We start from the raw sequence: 15,823 nt of genomic DNA, 5'->3' as shown, positions 1-15,823 counted from the left end.
GAACAGTGATGCCACCAAGTGGAACGCATCTCCACTCTCTGCTCATTACTGTTTTCCACAAGACATTAGCTTAGCAGTCAGGCGGGCTTTAATTACACAGGCCAGCTCAAGTACCACATTCTGAGTTTAAATATCAAAACATGTGTAAACATTCCCTGAGAGGTGCCTAGCGATGCAGATAAGAATAAAACAGGTATGTTTGTACAATATTAAACAATTCAATTCCTGTGCCACACTGTGTGTGAAAAGAGAGGAAAATTAGCTTATCTTTCAGCCCATGAATTAAAACACACAATCAATAAAGCCCAATTCTTAAACTCAGACTAGCCCAAATTATTTTTCGCCAGTAGTGCCATGTAATCTAATCCAGACAATCAATATACATCCTCCTTGAAATCATTAAAAGACAAGCAGTTCGGTCAGCTCAGATTTTCAGTATGACTGCAACATTCTACAATTGCACTTCCTCCACTGACAAGTCATTTATCAGAAGAAAGCGAACTCTACAAATTAAGTAATTAACTCTGACTGGAGTAAAAACAAATAGCAAAGGTTTCATCTTGTTTCCAGTAAATGCAAAGTCATTACTGATTTTGGCTAGCAAGCAAATGACAGTGGATTAAATAATTTTAATGAGGTGCAAGATATTTCTTGAGCCAAATAAGAGAATAATTAAATAAAAGCAAAATAAAATGCTAGCTCTAGTGTCCGAGGCTTCAAATTTGGGTGTGAAGGGGGGAAATAAGAGTTGAATCATTTAATTAATGCTTTTGTTCCCCATTATAAATAATTCAGAGTTCATCACAGTTGCACCGATTACAAAAGCTCTAAAGTGAAAAAATATAAATCTAACAAACGTTTTAATTCATAGCTATTTTTAGCATTATAGACTATAAAGTCTAATTCACTAATAAATACAAACAAACACTAAGACTTTGAGCTTAAAAAATAAAAAGAATTGTGCTTTATACAGAAAGAATGTAAACTAAATATGTATGCCATTTATCAAATATGTATGTATATATAAATTACATAAGTATTTGAAATCTATACATATATATTCTTTGCATTTGTACAGTACTTATTAAATGCACATCATATTGTAAAATTCGTTGCAGAAAACTGTGGCATCTATAATATGCCAGACTAGGAACCGCTTAAAGCCATAAAATCCACAATATCATCCAAAGGCCATTCATTAGTCCATAAAACAATCAGCCAACAAATAATGTGTTTTGCCTGTAAGTAAATTTTCTCTGAAAAAAGTGGTCATGTCCTATGAACTAAATGTGAAATACTGTCCTGGTCTTGTTGGACAGGACCAATAAGGCACTGCAGTGAGCCTTTTGCAGGATTTATTTGACACATTATAGGAGAGAAACATACAAAAGAGAGAACATATTATTCTTAGGGAAAAGCAGTTCAAACAGATAAATTATGAGCCTCTATTTATATTTCACAGTGGCTAATCTATATGTTATATAGCCTTATGCACCTGCTATTAGGTGGAACTGGGATTATATTTTAGGATGAATTTTAAGATCAGTAATATTTATTTTTTTATTTTTTTATTTTTGTATGCTCTGCCTTGCCAAAATGGGGAGACTTCAAAAAGGGTTATGCTATGTGCACTGATTTTAACGGAAAGTCCAATAGAATTCTGGGCTGTCAAGAAGAACCAACAGCTGGCAAGGCTGTATCTAATAAAAGTGCTTCTTCCTACAGTATAGCCTCCATAGGATTATACATTTCCTGACCTCTGCTGTTGGAGCCTATCTTGTTTCTAGTATCTCTTATGTGATGCTGAGTTTTGATCAAATCAAGACACCTGAAACCTCCTGTATACAGTATATTCCAGTATATCTGTGCAAAACATTGGTCTCACAAGTGCAGCATTTGGAATATGGATTGTGTGAGTGAAGATGGTAAATGTAGATAGATGCACAAAATGCAGCAGGTGTTCTGTGCTTGGTATGCAAGAAGACAGATGGAGCTGCTGATATATTCTATATCGATGATGATGATCTTCCATAATTCCACACACCTGCACCTTTGGAGACATGCCCTGTGTTTGAATATGCATACTTCCCTGCTACATAGTATGCAAAAAGCAATTTGTCAATTGAGTAGAATGTCCGAATACTCAGTTTACTTGGTACAGTAGGCAAACAGTACCAAATGTTGGAAATAAAATTGCAGATAACTGTGAACCAAGTGTATGAGCTAGAAGTACCAAGAAAATTGTTCTTTGCATATAAATCATAATTAAAAAAAAAAAAAAAAACCCACACCCTAAAAGGACAATGTCAACATCGCAAATGTAGAAAGTCTGGGAATGTATTCATACTACTCACCTGTGTCCAGATCTACATAATATACACTCACTGAGCACTTTATTAGGAACACTATGGTCTTAATAAAGTGCCCAACATGGTCTTCTGCTGTTTTAGCCCAAGGCTCAAGGTTCAAGGTTCAACATATTGTGCATTCTGAGATGCTATTCTGCTCACTAAAATTGTAGTGTTTCTTTTCTTTCTTTCTTTTTTCTTTTCTTTTTTTTAAATTTTTTATTAATTAATTTATTTTATTTGACAAACTTTACAAAATGTACAAGAATAAATACATATACAAAACATCCCAAAAAAAAAAAAAAAAAAACGTCGAGGATAAACAAACACAATAAAGTCAAAGGCTTATTTCCATTGTGGTCCTCAATATAATTAAAAGGAAGGGGGCATAGGTGCAGAAAAACTAACAATACAAACCATAGATAATTACTAAATACTGAAACCAAATTTCATTAAAAGTCAACATTCAATAACAAAAAAGCCATCTTTTAACAGCTATTTTAAAACTTCTCTCAGCCTTTATAAATCTTAGAGACTCTGGTAATTTATTCCAAACAATTATTCTTGTATATAAAAAGGTATTTTTCTCCATTACACTTTTAAACCTACATGCTGCTATACCAAAATGTAGCAGCATAATCAAAATCAGGCCGTCAGAAGGTCTACTGTGGCACAAGTCATACAATTTTAATGATGGTTATGGGAGGAATATGTCACAACACACAGTGCGTCAAACCCTGCTGAGTATGGGGCTGCATAGCCACAGACTGGCCAGAGTGCCCATGATGACCCCGCCCACTGTCAAAAGCGCCTATAATGAGCATGCATGCATCAGAACTGGAATGTAAAAAGGTTTAAAATGGGCAAGGAGGAGGCAGGAACCAGCTGAACAGTCAAAGTAATGTTTAATGAAAACTTAAAAAGACAAACATAAACACACACAGCAGCTGTGTGTGGCTCTCTCTCTCTCGAACTGCTGCATCTGGCTCAGCTTTATCCCTCTCCTCGGCTGATTAGCCCAATTGGTGGACGGCCTGGCCCCGCCCTCCTCCTCGTCACATGGACCTTGGTGCAATGGAATTTGGTCGCCTGGTTCAATGAGTCCCGTTTATTTTACATCACATGGACGGCCGTGTATGTGTTTCGCCATTTACCTGGGGAAGTGATGGCAACAGGATGCACAGTGGGAAGACAACAAGGAAGGAGGGTGATGCTCTGGGCAATGTTCTGCTGGGAAACTTCCTGGTTACTTTCATAACCTCCGTTCCGGGATGGAGGGAACGAGACGTTGTGTTGATGTAGTGACACTAGGGTTTGCCCTTGGGAGCCCCAAACACCTCTGATCTTTGAGAAAAGGCCAATGGGAATTGGTGAGTGGAATTTGCATGCCACTCCCCCGGAAAAATGGGTATAAAAGGAGCTGGCTCGCAACCACTCATACAGGTTTTCTGCTGAGGAGCCGAGACAGGGTCCCAGCCATTTCAGTGGGTAGAGTTGTGGTAGGAGGGACACAACGTCTCATTCCCTCCATCAGGGAACGGAGGTTATGAAAGTAACCAGGACATTCCCTATCTGTCACTCACTCGACGTTGTGTCGATGTAGTGACACTAGAGGTCCCTATACGAAATGCTACAACTAGCTGAACTGTGTTATGTGGACTGACAGTGCGAGACGGGCAAACCATTGCGTGCCTCGTAGCCAGCGCACCTGGCCGTCACGTAACCTCCCGCAACGCTCCTATGAGCATCATACGGTCCCCTGCACCTCAGGGATAAGTCGACTGCCCAAAATGGGGACAGGCCGCCCCAGCCATGGCCTCTTCTCTTATTTTTTTCTCCCCAAAAAAGAATGGAAATCGTTCAGCTGGGGGCCATATATGTCTGCATTGGGGGGTGTCCATTCCCAAGGGGAAGACAGAGACCACCTCCTGCCCAAAGGGGAGGCAATTGTGTGGAAATACATCACATGGTCTTACGAGTCTTGTCGGCAGTGTCACATGTGGAGAAGTCCCTGTGGTAGGTCCTACCTAGAGGGGACGGAGCTCTACAAACACGGCAACCAGTGGCAGAGGGAAACTCTTCCCAAGGAAGATGTGGGTTTACCAACAGGGAAACCGTCTCTGCAAACTCGCCTGCCACAGGGCAAAGGAGAAAGGACATCTAGGGACCTTGTGAACACAGCTGGGGGGTAACAAGTGCATGTCTCCCCCTCCAGTTGTCCCTCCAACTTACCTGTTCGTACCTGACAACACATGGGACGAACCGGCTCAACCCGGAGATTGAAGAACCTCACAAAGGTATTGGTTGTTGCCCAGCCCGCTGCTCTACCAATGTCTGCCAAAGAGACGCCATTGGTCAGGGCCCAGGAGGCCACAACACTCCTGGTGGAGTGTGCCTGAAGCCCCAAGGGGGCCGGCACATCCTGGGCATGGTATGCCAAAGCGATGGCATCAATGACCCAGTGGACGATCCTCTGTTTGGAGGCAGAACTCCCATTCCGCTGTCCAAAGAGCTGCTCAGAGCCTCTAAAGCTCTGCGTGTGATCCAAGTAGATGAACACAGCAATGAAAAGGCTGGTTCTGCCTCTTCCTGGGGCAGCTTTGCTTGCAGGTTCACCACCTGATCCCTAAACGGGGTCGTTGGAACCTTGGGCATATAGCTTAGTTGGGGCCTCAGGACCACGTGAGAGTATTCCAGCCCGAACCCCAGGCACGTGTCGCTGACAGAGAACACCTGCAGGTCCCCAACCCTCTTGAACATGAGCTCAGTCAGGAGGGCAGACTTCAAGAGACTGCCTTTAGCTCAACTGACACCAGGGCTCAAACGGGGATCCCCGCAGGACCACAGAGAGATCCCATGAGGGAATGAGGTGTGGTCTGGGAGGATTCAACCTCCTCAAGCCTCTAAGGAACCTGATGATCAGGTCGTGCTTCCGTAAATACTTACCATCAACTGCATTGTTGTGTGACGCCATAGCGGCCACGTACACCCTCAAGGTGGGAGGGAACAGCCACCCCACCAGCCGCTCCTGCAGGAAGCAAAGCACTGACCCGATTGCGCATCTCTGAGAAAAGAGATGCTCTGTACCGGGGAGAGATGCTCTGTAGAGTGGGGAGAGCTGCTCTTTCCCCAGTTGACCCGAAGCCCCAACCGTCTGAGGTGCCTGAGCACCAGGTCCCTGTGCGCACATAACAAGTCTCAAGAGTGAGCTAGAGCCAGCCAGTTGTCGAGACAGTTGAGGATGCGGATGCCCACTTCCCTTAGCGGGACAAGGGCTGCCTCTGCGACTAATGTGAAGACACAAGGCGACAGGGACCAACCGAAGGGGAGGACCTTGTACTGGTGCGCCCGCCCTCGAAGGCAAACCGAAGAAAGGGCCTGTGCCGAGGAGAAACCGAGACATTGAAGTACGCATCCTTCAGGTCTACCGCCGAGAACCAATCCTGATGCCGGACGCTCGCTAAAATGAGTTTCCGCATCAGCATCTTGAACGGGAGTCGGTGCAAGGACCGGTTCAGAACTCACAGGTCCGGGATTGGCCGCAACCCACCGCCTTTTCTTGGTATGATGAAGTAGGGGCTGTAGAATCCCTTCTTCATCTCGGCTGGAGGGACAGGCTGTACCGCGTCCTTCCGCAGAAGGGACGTGATCTCCGCAGGGAGGACAGTGGCGTTCTTGCCCTGCACTTGAGGTAAAACAGATGCCGCTGAACCCAGGCAGGTGCCTTGCGAACTGAATCGGACGGTCCCGGTCTGCCATTGCGATGGGTTGGGGAGCACAAGACACACCCCAAGCCCCGTGCGAGGGGGACCAAGGAGACAATCACATTGGACATACCGGTGGGTGGGGTCTCGGGGCGGGGCGGAGCGGGAGGTGCCATGTTGAGGGGGTTTGGACCCCGAACTCATGGCCGTGCTGAGTCTGGGGACATCGAAGCACTTACCTTACCTTACCTGTCGGCCTGCGACTGAGTGACCGCACCCAAAGGAGGGAGCCCAGTCGAGTCCTCAGCGTCAGACTGGACCAGCCCGCTCTCCGATGCTGAAATCGAGAGCTCATCCACTTCGCGAGCACCGAATGAGATCACAAACTCACCCTGAGACGAGCCGGTGGTCTCATCCCAGAACTCGACCGGGGAAAACAAGCGTACTGGGGAATGGGAGGTCTGTGGGGAGTTACCCGTCTAACGAAGGAAAGCCGCGACCACAACATTACCATGGTCATGCTCTCGCAGTGAGAACATGACCCGTCCACGAACGCTATCTCCACGTGGGCAGCGCCCAAGCACATAAGATAGCGATCGTGGCCATCGGAAGCAGAAAGGTAACGACCGCAACCAGGAAATAAACACAGACAGAAAAGCATCTTTAAAAAGACATTCTCTGTCAGTACCACTCTTTTAGTAGGGAAAATATACTCTTTTATCGCAAGAATATTTACTCTTTTAGACTGTCGAAGCACCCAGGAGCATTCTCTGCACTCCACCGGTGCACGAGGGGGAGAAGCCGCTGTAATGCGCTGTAAATCCAACAGTTTTTTAGAGGTGAATGGAACGGCAGAGGATTCAGCTCGCTGAACACAACCGCTCGGCTCCGAAGAAAAATCTGAATGAGTGGTTGCGAGCCAGCTCCTTTTATACCCGTATGTCCGGGGGACTGGCATGTAAATTCCACTCACCAATTCCCTTTTCTCAAAGATCAGTGGTGTTTGGTGCTCCCAAGGGTGACCCCTAGTGTCACTACATTGACACAACGTTGAGTGAGTGACAGATAGGGAACCTTGGGTCCGGCCATTCATGTGGACATCAATTTGATACATTCCACCTACCTAAGCATCATTGCATACCAGGAACACCCCTCATGGAAATGGTATTCCCTGATGGCAGTGGCATCTTTCACTCACACTACACACATTGTTTGGGAATGGTTTGAGGAACATAATGAAGAGTACAAGTTGTTGCCCTGGCCTCCAAATTCCCCAGATCTCAATCTGTGGGATATGATGGACCAACAAGCCCGATCCATGGCTGCTCCACCTCGCAACTTACAGGACTTGAAGGATCTGCTGCTAATGTCTTGGTGACAGATACCACAGGACACCTTCAGGGGTCTTGTAGAGTCCATGCCTCGGAGGGTTGGCACTGTTTTGGCGGCACGCGGAGGACCAACAGCATATTAGGCAGGTGGTCATAATGTTTTGGCTCATCAGTGTATATAAAAGAAAAAGTAATGGACCTTAAACACTCCCCTGAGGAACTCCGGAAGTAATACTTAGTGAGCTAGAAAGTATGCCACTTATATCATCCCTTTGGCATCTATTTGAAAGATAAGACTGAATCCACTCAATAGCTTTATCATTAAAACTTATTGTTTTTAGTTTAAAAAGCAGAATGGCATGGTCCATTGTAACGAAAGCCTTCTGAAGATCTAATATAACCATCCCACACAGTTTACCTATGTCAACCTCTTTCCTAATCATATCAGTCAAATTCGGCAGGTATGTTTCAGTGGAATGTAAACTTCTAAAACCAGATGTTAACTCATACAAAATATTATGGTTAATAATGTATTTTTCAATCTATTCATAGATCATTCTTTCCATCACCTTGGATAGTACACACAAAATAGAAACTGTTCTATAATTAGTACCATCTAACTTATTACCTTTCTTAAAAAGTGGAATAACTCTTGCACTCTTTAACTCCCCTGGAATTTTACCTTGCTCTATTGACAGGCTTATAATGTGTGATTCCCTCTGTTTAATACATTTGGCACAAACCCTACGAAATTTAGCAGGAATATTATCCAAACCTGTTGCTTTATTACTTCTAAGTTTCACTTAGATTTTTAAACACATTGCTCTCGCTAACTTTATTTAACAAAAAAGAGTCTTGCAAAATGCCACATTTAGCATAGAATGACTGAACTTGTTTTTCATTATATATACCAAGTTGTGCAGGAAGCTGTTTAACTAGTTGATCAGCAATAGTATTCAAATATTTATTAAAATATTCTGCTACCTCCTCATAATTTGATACTAATTTCCCTTCAACATTAAGATTTATTCTAGAAGATTTATTTTTTACATTCTTGGTATATCCTCATTTTTTTTTTTAAATGTCTTTTGTGGCTCCTGCTTATTCTCCGCTACTTTGTCTTAAAATAAAATAAATAAATATATATATATATATATTTAGCTTTGGTAATCATATTTTTAACCTCATTTCTCCTACATTTTACTGTAAAAAACTAGACATCCATATCCCTTTTTAACTTTTTAAAACTATCATTTCTTGCCTTTTTAACTTTTTTATAATTAACTTTTAGAAGCCTATATCATCCGTAATCCAAGGCTCTGTTCTTTGTTTAATTCACTTTTTTTTTTTTTTTTTAAAGATGCCACTTTATCTAAAACTTGACCAAAAGTAAGTTTAAAACAATCCCATGTTTTGTCAACATCTTTCCACATCATCACACAAGACCAGTCAGCCTTACTCAAGGCATCATTAAATAACTCAGGACTATAATTTAAAAGTGACCTCATTGTTATAGTATTATGCCACTGAAATCTATTTCTCTGCACCTTTCTAATTAAATATATTAAACAATGATCGCTGCAAACCCCCACTATTACATATTTTAGCCTTATCTTAGACTAAAATTACATCAGTAATCGTTTGCGTTTTTGGAGTGATTCTGGTTGGTTCTGTAATAATCTGTCTCAAAGCAAATAATTGATAAAACACCTTAAAATATTTATATATTGCAGAGTCTTTTTTTTTTTTTTTTTTTTTTTTTTTAAATGTCCGTATTCAGATCACCAAGAATGATGACCTTAGATCCATTAAGATATGTGCAGGCATTTAAGGTCTCTTCTAGCAGTTTGTAGAAACTGATTTGATTTGGTGGACAATACAATGCCCCAACTAGAATAAGCTTACTTTTGGGTACAAAAATGTCCAACCATATTGCTTCGATAGACACATTTTCAAAGTCTTTCCTAACATTAAACACCAAATCTGATTTATTATATACACATACACCACCTGCTTTACAATTTTGATCTCTCCTTAACAGATTGTATTTATCAATTTCTATTTCTGAATCATAAATACATAGAGTCATCCAACCATGTTTCACTGCAACACACAATAGCAAACTTATACTCTACACATAGTTGATGTATCTCCATAATCTTTGGAAACAGACTCCGAACATTTAGATGACCAATGTGTAGACCCCTCGATGCGCCCACTGAGTTTAAATCACTGACCTTAGGTTCCGGTCATGATTTAAAAGTGCTATCCAGACTCCCCAAAGGCATCTCATGTCTGTATCTAATTGCAGACCCCGTCTCCTCAGGCAATAAACAAACATACAACACTTCAGTTTCATCTTGACCCAATATTATGCCTCTGGATTCATCATGCCAGGGAAGTCCTTTGTCCCATTGATCGGTGATATTACTCCACTCTGCAGCAATCACAGATCGCTGACTCTGATCGGCCACTGGAAAAACCAGGTAGAAAATCCCCGGTACATCCATGTGAGGGTTGACTTTTAGCAGGTGGTTTATACAGCAATTGTCTTGGATCAGGACCAGGACATTGATGTATATCTCCTGACATGGAGACACAACACTATAATAATCAAATGTAGTTAGAACCGAAAACAAAAGAAAAGCTGTTAGCGCTCCACACCTGCCTGTTGCCAACTTCATGATGGAGACTTCACTAATCTGAGTTACCATAGCCTTTCTGTCAGCTCGAACCAGTCTGGCCATTCTCCATTGGCTTCTCTTATCAAAAAGGCGTTTCTGCCCTTGAGTAAACTCTATAGACTGTTGTGCATGAAAATCACAGGAGATAAGCAGTTACAAGTCAAGTCAAGTCATTTGTATTTGTGTAGCGCCTTTCACAACACACATTGTTTCAAAGCAGCTTTACAGAAAATCATGCATTAACAGAAAATGTAACTGTAATATTTATGTCATAGAGTCATCATTGTGTAGTTTGATAAAATGTGATTGTGAATTGTGTTTAAAAATAGATAATTAAATAATAACTGTATTTAGAAACCCAGTGAGCAAGCCGAAGGTGACTGTGGCAATGAACACAAAACTCCATAAGATGTTGGTTAATGGAAAAAAATAACCTTGGGAGAAACCAGGCTCACTGTGGGGCCAGTTCCCCTCTGGATAACATCATGAATATAATTCCAGTATTACTTAATTATGTATAGTGCAAGTCATGGTTTAAAATTATTAAACTAGGTAAGTGTTAAGGGTCAGGTTTAAACAAATATTTTGTAAGAACTGTAAGATTAATGACTAATGTCTTTGAAGTTCATCCTGGATTAACTGCAGAAGTTCACATAGATGCATTGTCCTTTGTTAGTTGGCTGATGAAGGATTTTGTTGGCAATTAACTGATAGTCTATGTATTCCATTATAAGAGTTTAGTCCATCACTAGACCAAGGGGATGCAGGCAGAGATCAGTGAGGTGCATCGCAGTTCAACCGATCGGTAATTTCAGTGAGGTCTATCCTAAATCCAAGGTTCAGGTGATGGCATATGATGTATCCCATGTCTTATGGTTGGAGTTGGCTTCAGTTCATCCTCTGAAGTCCATCGTAATAGACTGAAGTGATGTTTGGCTGGCACCGGCTGCATTTAGTCGTCATCACTCAGAGACACGTAGCAGTGGAGTCCAACACGAAGCAGGAATGGAGCTGGATCCAGCCGGTTCTGATGACCTCAAGATAGGAGTCCCGAGGTCGAGACAGTGATACAAATAGAATAATTTTAGCATAGATGCCATTCAATTTATTGCAGAGTTATAGATCATGATCAATGTTTCTGGTTTCTGGTTCTGGAAGACCTAACTAAAGCAGACTAATTTTGAGCTGAAGGATAAATTAGGTGTATGCCTGGCTAAATAGATGAGTCTTTAGTCTAGACTTAAACTGAGTGAGTGTGTCTGCATCTCAAACAATGTTAGGCAGACTATTCCATAGTTTAGGTGCCAAATATGAAAAGGATTTACCTAAATTTTGTGGATTTTGATATTCTAGGAACTATTAACAGGCCTGAATTTTGCGATCGTAATGAATGTGATGGAATATAGTGTGGTAGAAGGTCACTTAAGTACTGTGGAACTAGACCATTCAAAACTTTGTACATTGTTAACAGAATTTTAAAATTCATACAAAATTTAACAGGTAACGATGATAAAATGGGGCTAATGTGATCATATTTCTTGGTTCTAGTCAGCACTCTGGCTGCTGCATTTTGAACCAATTGAAGTTTATTTATTGATCTTGCTGGACATCATTTCAGTAATGCATAACAATAATCTAGTCTTGAGGTCATGAACGCATGAATTATTTTTTCGACATCAGCAACAGAGAGCATGTGTCATAATTTAGCAATATTTCTTAGGTGGAAGAATGCTGTTCTACAAACATTGGTAATTTGATTTTCAAAGGAAAGATTGGTCCACAAATGCCAACATAATTTTCTAGCCTATTCAAGAGGATGTCGTGATCTATCGTGTCAAAGGCATCACTAAGATCTAGAAGTGAAATGCAGCTGTGATCAGATGATAAGAGCAAGTCATTTGTAACTCTGATTAGTGCAGTCTCTGTACTGTGATGGGGCCTAAATCCTGACTGAAATTTTTCATATATATACTATTTCTCTGTAGAAATGAACATAGTTGGGAGGACACTACTTTTTCTAGTATTTTCAACATAAACGGGAGATTTGAAATCAGTCTATAATTAGCCAGTTCTCCAGGATCAAGTTGTGGCTCCTTAATAAATGGTTTCATAACTGCAATTTTAAAGTTTCTTAGGACATGTCCTAAGGATAGCGAGGAGTTAATAATATCAAGAAGAGGTTCTGAGATGACAGGGAATACCTCTTTTAAGAGCTTAGCTGGTATTGGATCTAACATACATGTTGTAGCTTTTGATGTTTCGATAAGTTTTGTTAGCTCTTCATGGCCTCTGACAGTGAAGGATTGAAGTTGCACGTGAGGAAAATTCTGAGACACTGTTTTCTGAGGTACTGTGACAGATGATTGCATAATTCCAGTTTTATTTCTGATTATTTCAATTTTATCAGTAAAGAAAGTCATTACTATTGTGCTGCGACAGAATATCTGGTTCAGCTGAGGCTTTATTTCTAACCAATTTAGCCACAGTAATGAATAAACACCTAGGATTGTTGTGGTTATTTTCTATGAGTGTGCTAAAATATGCTGACCTGGCAACTTTTAGTGACTGTCTGTAGCTACAGACACTATCCTTCCATGCACCGCAAAATACCTCTAATTTTGTATTCTTCCACTTGTGCTCCATTTTCCGAGCTGCTGTCTTGAGAGCATGAGTGTGATCATTGTACCATGGTGCGAGGCTTTTTTCTTTAATTTTCTTTAATCAAAGGGGGGCAACACTATCAATAGTGCTAGAGAACACTGTATTTATATTTTCTGTTATTTCATCAAGACTTTGGGGCTTATTGAGTGTAGATCTGGAAGATTATTAGTGAAGCTATCTTTAGTGGTCTAAAGAATTGATCTGCCTGAACGATAGCGTAGTGTAGACTGAGTAACATTAGCTGATCGCAGCACACAAGAGACAAGGTAATGATCTGAGATGCCATCACTCTGCAGAAGAATTTCTATATTATCAACTCCATATGATAGAATTAAGTCTAGCGTATGATTATAGCGATGAGTTGGTCCTGTCACATTTTGCCTGACTCCAAGAGAGTTGAAAATATCGATAAATACTAATCCCAATGTGTCATTTTCATTGTCTATGTGAATGTTGATGTCACCAACAATTAAAGCTCTATCTACAGTAATTACAAGATCTGATAAAAAATTAGCAAATTCACCAAGGAAATCAGAATAAGGCCCGGGCGATCTATATACTGTAGCAAGGGCAAAAGACGACAGAGTTTTTTTTACATTATTTATATCTGATGGTGTCACATTAAGCATTATTATTTCAAAAGACATAAACTTATATCCTGTCATCTGAGTAACACCAAAAACCTCACTGTAAATTGTAGCAACACCTCCTCCTCGACCCTTCAGATGAGGCTCATGTTTATAACAATAATCTGGGGGAGTAGATTCATTTAAACTAATATATTAATCCGATTTAAGACAGATTTCGGTCAAACAGAGTGCATCCAAACTATGATCTGTAATAATTTAATTTACAGTTAGTGCTTTGGTAGAAAGAGATCTAATGTTTAGTAGCCCTACCTTCATATGATGTTTATCTAAATTTTTTCTAAATGATTTAGTGAGAGTTTTGTGTTTGGTAGTTCGGGGAACAGACACAGTCTATATGAGACATCTAGGTGATACAGTCTCTATGTGTTGTAGTTTATGTGACCTGTGTGAGGTCTCAAGGCAGCTAGAAGATGTTCAGATTAACCAGTTTGTCTGCTTCCTGACCTGGGCCCCAGTTAGTCAGATACTATTATTATTAAGACTATGAGCCAAATTCCTAGAGAGGACAGCGGCACCTTCCCTGGAGAGATGGAGTCCATCTCTCTTTAGCTGGTCAGGTCTACCCTAAAAACTCTTCCAATTGTCTATAAATCCTATGTTATTCTCCAGACACCAGTCAGACATCCTGTCATACAGGTACTATAAACCTCATCACCACGATGAGCAGGGAGGGGGCCAGAGCATATTACAGTGTCTGACATCGTTTTGCAAGTTCACACACCTCTTTAACATTATCTCTAGTGATCTCTGACTGGCGAAGCTGGCCATCATTAGTGCCGACATGAATAACAATTTTAGAAAATCTATGTTTAGCATTAGCCAGCACTTGTAAATTTTAACTGATGTCAGACATTCGAGCACCGGAAATGCATTTAACAATATTGGCTGGAGTCTCTATTTCCACGTTCCTTACAATTGAATCACCAATTATTAGGGCTCTTTCAACATGATTCTCAGTGGGTGCATCACTGAGTGGGGAGAATCAATTGGAAACCCTAACAGGAACAGGAGAGTGGTGTCGCTTTTCTGAGCGAGTATGCCTGCGAGACATTACCCAAACGCACTGCTGTGGGGGCTCTACAGTCAGAACCAAAGTGTGTGTGTTGCTCGCTCTTCTACCCGCATCTGAAACAGTATCTACCGGCTTCTCTTTCTCACTGACCTCTGCTAGCATTCAGATGCATGTCTCTAACTCATTAACCTTCTCCATCAGCCTGACTAATTCCTTACATTTATCACATGTGAATCCCTCACTGCTGATGGAAGAAGCTATAGTAAACATGTGACATGCAATGCAGGAAGAAATAACATAAGCGGATGACATGACTTACCGCAATTGTTTGTTGTTATTGTTGTTGGTTGTTCCTGAGCGGTGAGGGTTTGAGATCGATGTGAACCCCTTACACAATTGTTTGTTATTATGGTTTTTCTTGATAAGCAGTGCTTTGAGATTGATGCAATAATCTGTGTAACACAGAGGAGAAAAACGGGTGCGCACTGTAAAATGCCTGCAGTATACTCACGATAAAAATAGAAAGCGGATGCACATGGAAAATGCATGCAGTTGCATCGCGTTAAGAGAATAATGTGGTGGGAAACCCGATGCATGCTGAAAAATGGCAGATGTTAAGGATTATAATCTGAAAACAGATAGATAAGCGATGCTGAAAAAACTAGCAGGCTACAAACACAGACTTGAGCTAGGCGCCAGCAGCAACAGGTAAAATACACACAGATGAAACAGTAGAAAAGCAGAAAAACCTGAAACGCAGTAAAATTACAAAGGATAAAACAATGAACGTATGAGAATAAGAATAAGCAAAAAACAAAAAAACAGGCTAGCAGCCTACGAACACTCGTGCAGTGTGTCGTCAGCACAGAAATACTCAAACAAGCCCATCTGGCAGCAACAATCATGCCACGGTCGAAATCGCTAAATAGATCTAAAAAAATCCCCATTTTGATGGTTGATGTGAACATTAACTGAAGCCCCTGACCCGTATCTGCATGATTTTATGCATTACACAGCTGCCACATGATTGGCTGTTTAGATAATCGCATGAATAAGTAGATGTACAGGTGTTTCTAATTATGTGCTCAGTGAGTGTATCTCATCAATAGTCTAGATGTTATGTTCCTCATCAGTTTTAGAACATTCTATGAAAGTATGGGAATTCGGGCACAGCCAGAGTGAGAGGCAGCAGAATCCAGTTTAGGAGGGAAGCTGGTTAACTTTTCTTTGCTTTTGTAGGAATAAGACTGGTGCATTGCAGTATATTCTGAGATATGATGGGGTATGTTCTCTATGTGAGTCTTGTTGTTTATCAGTTATGATGGATCTACTCTGTTGTAAGAGGTGCCTGTTTGAGAGAACTTTGTGAGAGTTTGAAAGGTAGTGATTGTGCATTTCAGCAAAAATGTCAATCATAAATGCAGTTGTATAAA

Source organism: Myxocyprinus asiaticus, chromosome 22, assembly GCF_019703515.2.
Source record: "Myxocyprinus asiaticus isolate MX2 ecotype Aquarium Trade chromosome 22, UBuf_Myxa_2, whole genome shotgun sequence".
Lineage (NCBI taxonomy): Eukaryota > Metazoa > Chordata > Actinopteri > Cypriniformes > Catostomidae > Myxocyprinus > Myxocyprinus asiaticus.
Note: the sequence above shows the minus strand (reverse complement) of the source record.